The sequence below is a fragment of the Benincasa hispida genome, chromosome 4, assembly GCF_009727055.1.
Source record: "Benincasa hispida cultivar B227 chromosome 4, ASM972705v1, whole genome shotgun sequence".
Lineage (NCBI taxonomy): Eukaryota > Viridiplantae > Streptophyta > Magnoliopsida > Cucurbitales > Cucurbitaceae > Benincasa > Benincasa hispida.
The window spans coordinates 63431918-63447354 of record NC_052352.1 but is presented as its reverse complement, the minus strand read 5'-3'; positions in this window follow the sequence as shown (position 1 = coordinate 63447354).

Below are 15437 nucleotides of genomic sequence, written 5' to 3'. Positions count from 1 at the left end.
TGTTTTTATTCTTTAACTTATGTATGTGTGTATAGATATATATGTATCTATATATGTGTATGTATGTATAATCAAATTAAATATGCACTTTAAAATTTCAAATCAAGCAACTGATCTTTCAAAGAAATTTTAATTTTTATCTAAATCTCAGTTTCAAAAGTGGTTGAAATAGTGTCAGGTTAGTCTTAATTTTTACACATTAGTTGTGTCAATCCGTATCCTAATATATGTATATATATGGTATTTATATATTTAAAAAGAATACTTTTATATTATCAATCTCGAGATTTAAAATTAAAACGAAACTGCCCAAATGAATATAGCTTAATTGAAATAGATCTTGAAATTTTGATTCTCTTATTCCATATAGGGAAAAAGAAAACAAAAGAATAATTAAAATGAAACGTTTAAAAGATTAAGTACATAATTGAAATTAACCACCAAGAATGTTTGGTATAATTTAATATATTTTAAACTTAATTATTTTGAAACAGGATAAATGAACGATTAAAGTGATAAACTTTAAACCAATCTAAAATTAAATTAAATTTCTAAATCTGCATTCAAATATAAGCTTCCTAAATCAGAACAAGTTGTTAAACTAGATTGTTTTCTAATCAGCTTTTAAAAAATACACTATTTATAAACACAATATCCTGAAAAGAAAATGTAATTATTTAAGTGAACGATATTTTGTCTGTTATAATAATTGTAGTTATTTTTTAAGTATAGTTAAAATTTAATGTTGTAATTACTAAAATGGAACATGGTTGAAATATGTTCCTATTTTCGATTTTTATATAAATTTCCCTATTTACCAAGCTTTTTTTAATGATGGAGAGAGAAATTGTATTTATTATGGAGAGAGAAAATGCATTTAGTATGATTTTTAACATTTTTTTTTAGAATAGGTGATATTATTATACAACAAGGGGATCCCACAACCGATCAAGGCATCAAAGCAACAAAGCACAAGCAGGGCAACGAAACCAAAACAAAGCCAACAGGATAAGACCATAACAAAACCAACACAAAAACGTAAACAAGCAAACCACCAGGGATAAAGACAGAGAAAAGAACCCAAAACCCCATAAACTAGAGGCTACAGCAAAACAGAGAACATCGTGAAGTTCAAAAAGAAAAAATGGGTACACACACTAGATAAGACCAAGAAGGTCAACCCGCCAGGAAGTAGCACGGACAGGAACCGTAGAGACCATAAGGTGAACCAGAGTAGACACCGACCTCGGTCGACCTCTATGCAGCACCAGAAAACACGGAACAACTTACTACCCACCCCCTTACCCAACCCCACTCGGCACAACCAACTCAACTCTACATCCCAACCAGTCACCCGATGTGTCAAACCCAACTGACGCAACACACTAGACTACACTTCTCTACCAAACCCACACTCAAAAAATAAATGATCCCGCGACTCCACACCTCCCCCACACAAAAGACACCCCCTGTAACACCACACCCCAACTCCTCAATCAATCTCGCGTACCCAACCTGTCCCTCACCACTAACCACGCATAGAAGGAGTGATGCAAAATATACCCCCCCTCCCACCGCCCCGCCCACAAAATACCAGCCCAAGACACCCTAGGACGACGAGGATGCATACTCTTCCAAGCACTAGTAATAGAAAAGCAACCACTAGCATCCGACACCCAAACACAATAATCCTCCCTCCTCACTCTAGGCTCCACTGCTTGGATAAGACCCCAGATCTCAAGCAGCTCCCAAGACACTGTAGGTGTTACTTAGAAATTGATCTTATGTCACACAACGCATGGATGCATATGATGTAAGGTTCAAATCCATGTGATATTACTTCTAGATATGCGTTAATTAACAATGTTCTTGTAGTATGCTGTGCGTTGTCACAAGTTTCCTTGCATTGAAACCAAGTATAATTTCACTGCAAGTTTCTCGGTGTGATTCGAGGTCGAACACAGGGACTGTTTGAGGTTATTGCGTTATACTTGTGATACATGCGACCAGGGGTTTTCAATTAATAAAAGTTTTTGTGTACAAGAATATAAACATGCGCAAAGTAAAGTAAAGTGGTGAAGATGCGATAATAAAATAAATTGCGTTAAAGTAAATCTAAGCTAAGATGATACAAGATACAGGTTTCATGATACAAGATATTGAGGTCAAGGCTGGCTGTGAAGATTATACAAAGATCTTGTAATGCGATGACAAGTCTTATGTACGAAGTAGAAACAGAAAAGATAATTAATACAAACATCGCAAGTTTCCTAATTGCGCTAAAGGTATAAGTACGATTCGCTTTTCCTTTGGTGTACACCTTCTCGATGATCGGCAGCTCCCACCTCTTCTTGTGGTGAAACAGGGACAAACGTGCTTCCATCTCTGGAAGTACTTCTTGTTTAGTTAACGCATTCTTCTAACCTTTCTCTCGACAAATCAGAATGACATCTTCACTTCTGCTCTCACAGGTGAAGATGTCGTCTAGCATGCTTTAGCTAAACGTTCTTATTTCTTTAGTACAAAGTTAAGTTACTTGTTTAATCATATTAATTACCAAGGGATTAAGAAGACTTTATGAAGAAAGCGATAAACGGAGGACGGAAATAGACAGAGAAGGGGATATGAAAATCGATCGAGACATTCAATATTTCTATTCAGGGTCTGATACATGATTTATGAATGAAGAGATTAAGAAGGTGAAAATACACTTGATGAAAAATAGAGTTAGAAACAAATACAAATGAGCGCCAACGTCTTAACGCCGATCTGGATGAAGAATTGCTTGTTGGTGTAGGAATGGATTGTGCGGAAGGATGAGCTTCCTTCTTAGGCTTGCTCAACTGGTAGTAGGGACTTAAAGCACAGAGCTTTGCGGCGGGGATCTAGCAATTCGCACTGAGACTCACCTCTCGGCCTTGTCTCTTTTCTTCCCGGATTTCTTCCGATCAGTACTCAACTCAGCCTCTCTCTCAGTAATTTAGCAACAATTAGCCCTCGTATCAATTATACCCGTATCAAGTATATCTTCTGTGAATTCTATAGGGGGATTTATAGGTGAAAATCTTTGACTCTTGGCTGTGGACCCCACTTCTTGTTATGGAAATTCCAAAGATGGAGGAATAATATTCCTTCTGTTATGTAATCAGACCGTCAAATATGCACAACGGTTAGTTGTACACGTGTCGCAATCCTCCGCCTTTGCGTTGCTCATTTGTATCTTTCGATCAGTTGCTCGCATGCGGTGTTGTTTTTATTACCGCATGTGGTTGAAATTCAGCTCGGGATCGACTGTCGCATTACGCCGTCATTGCGTTAATCGTCTCTTCATTGTTGATTGACGGGCGCAATGTAACAGAGATGCGTTGTTCAGTTTCTCGTTGAGCCTTGATCGTAAATGGTGACTTGGTTTCCTGCAAAATAGAGTAAAAATATCCTCTTCTACCATCTTAATGATGTTAGTAGGTGTAATTGCGTTAATTCATAACTATTGTATTTTTGAGCTAATTTTCATACAATTAATGCATATTCCTTCTCTTTTGGCCGCAATATCTAGATAAGGCAACATAAATAATTTGTATTTCTACAAGTTATCAGTAGGCCACCTCTAACCTCCCTCACCATCCATGAACTCCGACAACCGTGCTTCCAAACTACTTATTGCATCATGAACCACCGTAGACCCGTATGAATCCAAAATCGCGCCCCTCCGGCAGCCAAGGATCCCACCAAACAAAACAAGACTGTCCATCGCCGATCAACAAACGAACTATATGCTTGAATCTATCTCTACTTCGCAAGATAGCCCTCAAGCATCAAGACCTCCCAACCTCACTCCAAACAACCTACAACGACCAGCCACGCAAAACAACTTCATATATCATAAATTCAAAGTAGTTGAACATCAACAAAAAATATCTACCATAGAATATAAATCATGGATGAACTTGATGTTCAACATAGAACATATGTATATAACCGTATATATCATAAAACAAGAAATCTAAATACAAAAACCAATATATCACAAAACAAAAAATCTAAATACAAAAATCATCATCGTTTATATAAAATAAACGATTTTATATATCACAATATATATATATATATATATAAAGGAACGGTGAAGTTCCGCAATGGAGCGGGATCGTTCCAATTTTTAATTTTACATAGAATTGAAATTTACAGAACCAAATTATGCATTAACATAGTTTTACAGCATGCTAAGAAAAAGGAGAAAAATGGGTTAGGGTTCAAGAAAACATATCCTTGAAGAACATTTCTTCGCATAATTCCTCTCCAAAAAGGTCATGAACCTCCAATGAATTTCTATCTCCAAAAACACAGCAAACCAAAGGGACACCACCAAGCGGAGCCTTCTGTATTCTCCTTAAGGATGAGAAATCTAGGAGGTGTGGGCTTTGTTTATTTTGGGAAGAGGGATTGAGATTTTAGAGAGGAAGAGTGTCTAGGGAAAAATTACAGAGAGATCTCCTTCTACATTGAGTCTCTCTTCTCTGTCAAAAAAACCAAAGAAGAAGATGAAGATCTCGTAAAAAACTACCCATCACACACATTGCACTGGGAGAAAATTAAGGGGACGGAAGTTATTTCCCTCCCTTTAATTTAAAAAAATAAATTTAATTTAATTTAAATTATATATATATATATATATATATATATATATATAATAACTAACTTATTATATATATATACAACTATATGTTACATCATATATAACATATAACCTGTAGTTTTTATATTATATCAAATACAATATAACCTATAGTAATTTTTCGCAATTAATCACGGTATTTAATATAAATAACATTTATACTAAATTTATTATATGAATATTATCCATATAATTAATATTTGAATCATATTCAAATATTTATTTCCTTTCAAATAAACTTTATATTATAATGTATCAAATATATTATATTAATTATATCACATATAATTATTTAAATTAGTTATATCATATATAACTAATTCTCTCAATTAATTTGAACAATTCAAATTAATCCAAAGTTAATTCTCGATAATTCCTATTGAGCTACAGAGGGCACCTTATGGACCTGTAGATTGAAGCTCCAATGGTACATGAATAATTAATTAAACTCTTTTAATTAAATTATTCAACATCCATTAATTGCTGGTAACTCCACTAAAGACCGATAGGTAGGAGTTCACAACTCATTCAGGATCCAGGTCATGTCATCTATGGTCATTCTGGTGAAATATAAATCTCTATTATCAAAGGTGTTATATAATGAGACTAATCATTTCGTGGTCCGATCTTATACAAACACCTTTGTATAGAATAACCCTGCTCACATGTCTTTACATGAATGATCAAGGTTAAATCATTTGTAGCACTTTATAACAATTGTAACATCTACAAAGTGGCCGTATTCGTAGTGTCACAAGGATAAAATATCTAACCTTATCCATCTACTACAGATCATTTAGGTTATAACTTAAACATGATCCACTTGTATGTCCCTACATACATGTTTAAGCTACAAAAGATACCTTTGGATGTTAGTTTATTGGTTTTTGGGTTAATGCTACTAAATTTTGAATAAAACATCTCATATTTTACTAAATAAATAAATCATTTGTATATTAGAATTACTATAGGACCAACGAGATTTAGTACATCAGCCCCAAAAATCTCGCACTTGTCCTAAAGCTAGTGGGGTGTACATCATAAAAGTCATACTAATATACAAGTACACAAAACAGTAAACTAAGGCATAATACGCATCCAGTACAAAATCTCCCCCTTGCCCTAGATGTGGCCTGTTCCAAAGACCCATACTCTGCATGTGACCCTCAAACACCTTAGCCGTAAGGGCCTTTGTAAATGGATCAATAACATTGTGCTCTGAAGCTATCTATGTGACGATCACGTCCCCCAATGCACAATCTATCGAATGGGATGATACTTCTGCTCTATGTGTTTCACACACTTGTGACTCTTAGGCTCTCAGGAATTAGTTACAGTAACTATTATCACAATAAAGGATGATAGGCTTAGACATGTTTGGAACTACTTCTAAATCAGTCGGGTATTTCCTGAGCCACACAGCTTCCTTAGCAGCTTTACAGGCCGCTACGTACTCAGCCTCCATAGTGGAGCCAGCAACACACCCCTGCTGGGTGTTCCTTCAGACTACTGCTCCTCCGTTAAGAGTGAACACTGATCCTGATGTGGATTTCCTCGAATTCTTATTAGTCTAAAAATCAGATTCCATGTTGTTGGGAGTGGTAAGCATACAGCGGAAGAATGTAGGATCATTAAACACTCTAATTCATTAATTTTAGCATCAAAATCAGCATGTTCATAGAATATCATGATGGTTTCATAATAACTCACCTTTGAAGACTTCAATCCATGAAATCAACTGTAATCTCCTCAGCTACAAGGTGTAGACCGCCAATAGATCTTCCCTACTATTTTCTTAGACCTTCGATTGAGTTGTGGGACTCAAAATGAGCTGAATTTAGGGAGAAATTTGAAAGGAGAAAGAACTTTCTACAGAAGCTTGAAGAACTTCTTCTTCAATCTCTAAAATTCAGAAATCTCAACTTTTGCATGCCCAATACCCAGCTCAATCTTGTGAGTTTTATTCACCTTCAGCATGCTGAGAGCCTTCATCAAATGAAGACACCACCTACTTCTCCAATTTAGGTGGATTTTGAGTGGGAGCTAGGTGTTCATGAAGTGGGAAAACCCCATTTTTAGTGGATTTTTCAAAAATCCATTTTCATGTTTTAATTTTCAAGTTCTTTTCAAAATTAAAACCAAATTTCAGTTTTTAGTTCTTTAATTAAACTGAAATTTTATTAATTTTACAAAAAATAATTCAATTAATTAATTTTTCAAATAAAAATAATAATTTAATTAATTTAATATCAAATATCAAATTAATCAAACACCAATTCCACAACCATGAATCCCTATTCATGTAATTAATATTTAAATCAAAATTAAATATTATTTGATTCTCCAAATTCGTTTAATTACAAATTAAACGTGCAATTAGGGGTGTTCATGGGTTGGGTTGGGTTGAAAGACTTTTTAGACCCAACCCAATTGTTCGGGTTATAAATTTCTTCAACCCAAATAACCCTTATTAAAAAATGAACCCAACACAACCCAACCATGAAATATTTGGATTGGGTTGGTTCGGGTTAATTGGGTCATTTGTTTAAAATTTTATTCTAAAAAGAAGTACAATGTAAATATGTAAAAAACTTATTTAATTATTTTCATATATTGAATTAAGATTAACAACTCAATTTCAATTTAAATAGTAAAAATTTTCTTTCTAAAATGCAAAGAAACTACTCTTAAGAGTTGTTGAAGAATAAATTATTAAAAAAATATTGAAATTAAATAAAATTAAAATCAATATATGTATAAATAATTATGTTATAAGTAATAAAAAAAACATATTTTAAAGGTAATAATAAATTCGGTTTGATTTGGGTTGGTTTGGGTTATATTAGGTGAACCCTTGAACCAACCCAACCCATAAAATTTTCATTTATTTGAACCCAACCCAACCCAAATGAGTTGATAACCCAACTCAAACCATGTGGATTGGGTTGGGTTGATCGGTTTTTTCGAATCATCGGATTTTTTGAACACCCCTACGTGTAATTATATCACATATAATTACTAATTCCCTTAATTCGAATTTGAATGTTTCAAATTCACTCATCATGTTATTCTAAGGTTTATTCCGTTTGTGAGCTAGTAAGGGAACCTAATAGACCTATAGATCATGGGCTTTAACGATCCGAGATTAACCGACTGAACTCTTTAACCTAATTAACCACCATTCGTTAACTACTGGGTCACTCCACTAAAGCCCAATGGTTGCACTCCCCTTACTGTAGATATATTGTGTCCACTCGATATAATCATAATTAGTAAGTTAACCTCTTGTTCCTTAAGTCCCACTGATCCTCTAATAAACAATTGGTTTGTGATCCAATCATCAATCTGAGTCTCTCTCGGGCCAATGAGAGGGTGAGACCCCTTGTTCAAGACCCAAAGTCAACACTTAAGGAAACAACCCCTCTACTATCTCTAATAACGGGTAGGAGTGAATTTCATCTTGCACTCTATGTCCCCAGCTATCTACCCGGTCTTACCCCTAAAATGGGAAGCTTATTGAGTCGACACTGTTGAGCCAACCCTCACCTATGAAAATCTAAGAATAATCCTGAATAGACAGGAGTTCATAATTGAAAGATCTCTTAACAAAGAGTTCCATGAGCGTGTTCGAATCGCTCCAATTTCACCGTCACTGAAATACACCATATACATTCAAACGCACAGTTATGCAAACAAACAGTAATTAACGACATGCTTTGAACAAAAAATAACAAGGGAGAGAGTTCTCATACCAGTTGAAGACGCTCTTCAAGCTATGGAACTCAACGCAGCGGAAAACCTCTACCCAATCAACAAACATCCAGCAGATGCATCGGCTACAGCAGCACGAACAACCGCAAACAAACGAACGCATTGAGGACGACACCACCAGAAAGGAGCCCTTGGTATTCTCGGCGTGAGAATCCAAAATGTGGTCTTTGGTGAGTTTGGTAGAGGTAGGAGGAAGAACTGATCGTGTAGACGATAAGAAAGTGGGAGAGAATAGGAAGCTATCTCATAGCTAGATGCTTATCGCTTAGAAGAAACTACACGATCGTGTAGGTTTTACTAAATGATCGTTTAGAAAAAGGTAGGCGATCGTTTAGCAAACATGACACATTATACGATCGTTTAGAAACTAGTGTGCAATCATTTAGACACGAGGTAGGCGATCGTTTAGGCGCGAGATATGCGATTGTTTACGTTTCCACACCAATGCAAAAATAATCCAAACTTTTCGAACTCTTTCTTCGGTTACAATAACCGACGTTGTTTTCCCACTAACGCACGTCCGAGAGAGATTTTAGGTTAATTATCATATAATTAACCAATTAAATTATTAATAAAAATAATCATATTATATTTTTACCCTATAGTTTGATATCACATATCTACTATAATAATTTCTCCTATACTTCATATAAATCATATTTATATCTAATTTCCTCTAATATAATGTATCTCATACATTTAGCCAATTATATCATATATAATCAACCAGTCCAATTATATCATATATAATCGAACTTCCTCTTATCAATTTGAATATTTCAAATTAACCCAAACACTAATTCTTGACTTTATCCAAGCTACCCAGGGGACCTAATGGACCTGTGGCTCGAAGCTCCAACGGTCCGTGAATAGCTGACTAAACTCTTTAGCCACGAGATCCACTATCCGTTAACTATCAGGCATTCCACTAAAGACCAACAGCTGAACTCTTCTTACCACAAATATATTTCTGTGTCCATCGGATATAACCAATCATGAGTACGATGACCCTTCACAGATGCTCGTAAGTACAGCTGGGCCAAATTACCGTTTTTCCCCTATAGTTATATCTCACTCCTTAAGTACCACTGATTTCTCTAATGAATAATACAACATAGTCCAACTATGTGTGAACACCTCTTGGGCCAAGAGAAGATTGTGGCGCCACATCGTTCAAGCCCCAAAATCAGCCCTTAAATGAGCTATCTATCTACTTTCCCCTGCCTCGAGGAAGAAGTGAATTTCATCTTGTATAGTTGAGTTCCTAGCTCCCAAATCAGACAAATCTCCAAAATAGTAGGTTTGAATCGGCGACTTGGTCACTCGCACCCATACAAATCAAAGGGTCGCCTTTAATGGCAGGAGTTCCCAACTCACTTAGGATTGAGGTCATGTTACCTATGGTCATCCTAGTGAAGTGAAGTCTCTGTCATGAACGGTGTTATATAACAAGACGTTAACACTTCATGGTCAGGTCTTATACAAACTCTTTATATAGGATGCCCCGCTTACATGTCCCCAACACAAATAATCAGGATCAGACCATTTGTGACAAGTCACAACACTTGTGACCCTTCCACAAAGTGGGCCGCTTGCGTAACGTTACCAGGATAAGGTTTCCTTCCTGTATCCATATACTATAGACCATTTTAGTTATCACTCAAGACATGATCCATTTGTATGTCACCACATACATACTTGAGTTACATATAGATTACCAGGGATTTTAAGTTTATTGGTTTGTGTTAAAGTAAATAATACATGCAACTGAGCAAAAAACAAGATGTAAAGTAAAATATTATATATTATACAACACAAGCGTACGTACAAACTGTTTACAAACTACAGGACACGAGACTTTAGGGCATCAACCCTAACAATAATTAGCTCAGGATTAAGGTTAGGTTACCTAGGTCATCACATTGAAATAGTCAGTCTTAAATAGTAAACAACGTATAAAATCAAAGTGACTTATTTCTTGGTCCAATCTTATGTAAACTCTTTGCATAAGATGTCCCTACGTCTCATGTCTCCACATGAACGAATGATGATCGCTTCTTTTGTAGCACTTTACAACATTTGTAACATCTACAAAGTGAACCACATATGATAGTGTCTTCAGAATGAGGTATCTAGTCATATCCGTATACTATAGACCATTTTGGCTATTTACTCGAACTTGATCTACTCTTATGTCTTCACATAAAGTTCAAGTATTCATGTATTAGCCATGGATATTAGTTTATTGGATTTAGTCTATCCAAGTGCAATTTACATATTCAACAACAATTTGATTGAATAACTGGCAATAACATCTTTATTGTAAATATAATATGTTTAAAATTACAAACAGCAAGTTTTAAGACATACAACCCAACAAACTCCCACTTGGACTAAAACTCCAATAGATTTACATATATACAAATATATACAATGTTGAGTAATGAGAGAATAAATACAATAAACTAGGGCATCAAATACTCAGTATTTCTCTTACTTGCCCTAGTTCTATCTATCTTATAGTCCTAGTCTCATTAGGTGACCCTCAAACAATTTAGCCGGGAGGACCTTTATAAATGGATTAGCTAAGTTGTCTTCTAAGGCTATTTGCGGGACGATCACGTCTCTTCAAACACTTTAGCCATGAGGGCCTTTGTAAATGGATCAGCTAAGTTGTCTTCTAAGACTATCTGCGGGACGATCACGTTTCTTCGGTGTACGATCTCCCTGATGAGATGGTACTTGCGCTCGATGTGTTTTTCACGCTTATGGATTCTTGGTTCTTTGGAATTTACAACTGTTTCACTATTGCCACAATAGAGGGTGATAGGTAAATGCATATTTGGAACAACTTCCAAATCGGACAAGAACTTTCTGAGCCACACTGCTTCTTTGGCTACTTCACATGCAGCTACATGCTCAGCTTCCATGGTGGAGTCAGCAACACAAATTTGCTTGATATTCTTCCATACTATTGCTCCTTTTTTAAGAGTTAATACTGATCTCGAAGTTGATTTCCTAGAATCTACATTGGTCTGAGAACCAGAATCAGTGTATCTTATAAGGATCAGATCCTTAGCACCATACATAAGTATATAATCCCTTGTTCTTCGAAGATACTTAAGGATGTTTTTAATGACAGTCTAATGATCATATCTAGGATTATATGGAAATCTGCTAACAATTCCAACTGCATAGCATATGTCAGGGCGTGTACATAACATGGCATACATCAAGCTCCCAATTGCTAATGCATATGGAATTTGTTTCATATTCTCAACCTCTTGAGGTGTCTTAAGACAATGTACCTTAGACAAATGAATTCCATGCCTAAAAGGTAACATACCTTTTTTGGAATTTTGCATTTTATATCTAGACAATATCTTGTCTATATAAGATGCCTGAGACAATGCTAGTGTTTTGTTCTTACAGTTCTGAACTATTTGAATCCCAAGAACATACTGCGCTTCTCCCAAATATTTCATTTGGAATTTCATGGCTAACTATTTCTTAATGTCAGCTAGAAATTCTACCTCATTCCCAATGAGTAGGATATCATCAACATATAGAACCAGAAAAGCTACAATTTTGTTGACAATCTTCTTGTAAACACAAGGTTCGTCAACGTTCTGTTCAAACCCATAAGGTTTGATCGTAGTGTCAAATCTCATATTTCAGGATCAGGATGCTTGTTTTAACCCATAAATGGATCTATTAAGCTTGCAAAATTTTTGCTCTTAACCCTGTTCAATAAACCCCTCTAGTTGAGACATATAGATACCCTTTTCAAGATAGCCACTTGAAAAAGTTGTCTTGACATCCATTTGTCAGATTTCATAATCATAAAAGGCAACAATGGACAAGAGTATTCTAATGGACTTAATCATGGCAACTGGAAAGAAAGTTTCTTCATAGTCTATACTCTCTCTTTGGGTAAACTATTTTGCCACGAGTCTAGCTTTATAGGTATGTACCTTACCAGCTTGGTCTTGTTTTCTCTTGTAGATCCATTTGCAACCAATAGGTTTTACCCTCTCTAGTTGATCTACAAGTTCCAAGACTGAATTGAATTACATTGACTCCATTTTGAGGTCCATGGCTTTTATCCATTAGTCTCTATCCACATCTTCCATTGCCTGTTTAAAAGTCAATGGATCCTCTAAGTCATCATCAGGTATGATGACTTGAGTTTCTGTTAAACCTATTTAACGGTCAAGCTGTTGAACAACCCTTCCACTACGTCGAGGCATTCTCAATTCTTGAGAAGGATGTGAAGTACCAATTTCATCAACAACTCTTGTTGAAGGGCTTGCTTGATCAACAACTTTTGTTGACCTATCTGTAGTTTCTCTGGACATCTCACTTAATACTAGCTTACTGCGAGGTTGATGATTTTTAATGTGGTCTTCCTGTAGAAATGTTGTATTTTTCGATACAAATAATTTATCTTCCTGAGGATCATATAAATAACCACCTTTTGTCTCTTTAAGATAGCCTATAAATAGACATACTTTTGAATGACGTTTTAATTTCTTTGGGTTCTGCACCAATACATGTGTTGGGCATCCCCAAATCTTGAAGTGACATAAACTTCCTTTACGTACTCTCCATAACTCGTAAGGAGTTTTTGAAACACTTTTCGAGGGAACCATGTTCAAAATATATACTGTAATCTGTATTACATATCCCTAAAAAGAATTTGGCAACTGAGCATAATTCATTATAGAACGAACTATGTCTAACAGGGTTTTATTTCTCCTTTTTGCAACACCATTCTATTGAGGTGTGCCAGCTGTGAGTTGAGACTGAATTCTATGTTCTATCAAATAGTCTTGGAATTTGAAGTCCATATACTCACCACCTCGATTTGATCGAAGTGTTTTAATCTTTTTACCTAATTGGTTCTCAACCTCTACCTTATATTCCTTCGACTTTTCAAGTGTTTCGAACTTATGATGAATTAGGTAAATATAGTCATATTTCGAATAATCATCATGAAGTTGATGAAATATTCATACCCTCTTCTAACTTTAACATTCATCGGACCGCAAAGGTCTAAATGTACCAGCTCTAAGGGTTCTTTGGTTCTAAGACCTTTTCCTGTAAAAGATCTTTTGGGCATCTTACCCTCAAGACAAGATTCACATGGAGGTAGAAAATTGTCTTTCTAACTGGTTTAGAAGTCCACTCTTTACCAATCTCCCAATTCTATTGAGATTAATGTGACCTAGTCTTAAGTGCCAAAGATAGGCATTTGGAGAAATCCTACATTTTTTGTTTTGAGTTTCAGCTGTTTTAAACATCTCAATATTCAAAACCGCTTTTACCTCAGTTGGTTTTAACAAGTATAAGTTATTTTCCAGATTTGTAGAACATATTTTATTACTTTTTGAAATAATGAACACTTCATTATTTTCAAAAGAGACTTTATAATTTTGTTTTAGCAAACGTGAGATAGAGATTAAATTCCTTTTCATAGAAGGAATGTAATAAACATTTTCACGTAAAATATGTCTATCTCCAACAAATAACTTTATATCTCCCACTACTTTAGCTAAAATAACCTCCCCAGTCCCTACTTTAAAGGTTGTCTCATCTTTTGTAAGTTGTCTCCAAGGACTAGTTTCTCGAGCTAAAGCACGGATATGATTAGCAGCACCTGAATCTATTATCCAGGTTAATTTATCATTTTTCACTAAACATGTCTCAATGACAAGTAAATCATATTTGTTTTGTTTTGTTTCTTTTGTTTCCTTATCTATGACGTTCAAAACTTTTTTATTTATAGATGAGTTGAGAGATAAAGGACATTCATTAGTTAAAACAAAACTTAAATCATCATCTGCTAGTATATGTGATTTCCATGTTGAATAATTAAGACCATTATTATTATCGGAAGCGAGTAAATTTGAAGAGTTTAACATGCTAAAACTATAAATAAATTCTAATTAGTAAATTGCTTTCAAACTCAATTCAATTTTAGCAAAGTAATAATGTACCCGAATTGCATTATTTTATTTGCAATGATACTATAGTGAGTCAAAATAAGTGCTACCGAGGGGCAGTCAAATACTCATTCACTAAAGTAAGACAATCTTGACTAAATACTGTCTCTAGAATAACTCATATTCCGATAGTCATTTAGTTACCGTTTTCGGTCAGAACTTACTAACACTTGGTAATTCTGTAAGTTAACCCTCCATTGTCATCTCTTAGAGGTTAGCGGCCCCAACGATGCTACCGAATTGGAGAGTCAAGGTTGGAAATTGACCTAGGAAACCCTATCCATTTCTGGAGTTTGGTTTGTTCCGAATCCTTTGTTACAACCCTCCGAAGGGATAGTCGTCGTAAAATGACTAGCGTAGAACATATAAAGTCGACAAACAGGTGTAACATAGGAATCTCACGGTCCAAACGAATGGAAGAGACTACAGGACACGTTGATACACATCATTCACCAACTTACTATGAACTACTTCCCTTATTCACCTTGCTATTCACCTATGCAAACACTTTCTAAATGGAGCAGTCGAGGTATAATCGACATGAAGTTGAGTATGAATATCACGGTGTGAACTTTTAGGGACGTGAGAGCTAATAATAACATATCTTATATGTTATTAATATCCCACTGAAGTATTCTATTTGTTTTGGGTAAATCTTTACTTAGGTATGTTTCGGCTAATAAAAACAACCTAAGTCTAGGTGTTAAACCAGTTTTAAAATCTCACATCGCTCACGTATGCCCATAAAATCAGGTTAACAATGCTCAATTGTTCGACCATAAGCCCCAGGTAGGAGGTGTTCCGTAGACCGTCAACTAAAGTACCTCTAGACTTAGACAGGATTAAATACCAGTTGAGTTTGTAATCAATTTTACAAGATAACGACCTATTTTAACTATTAAAACAACTTGTTAACCTACGTGAGCATGCAACTTATCTTTGTTATGGGTTTTAAATGTCTAACCCAATTTTATAACAACTAATAA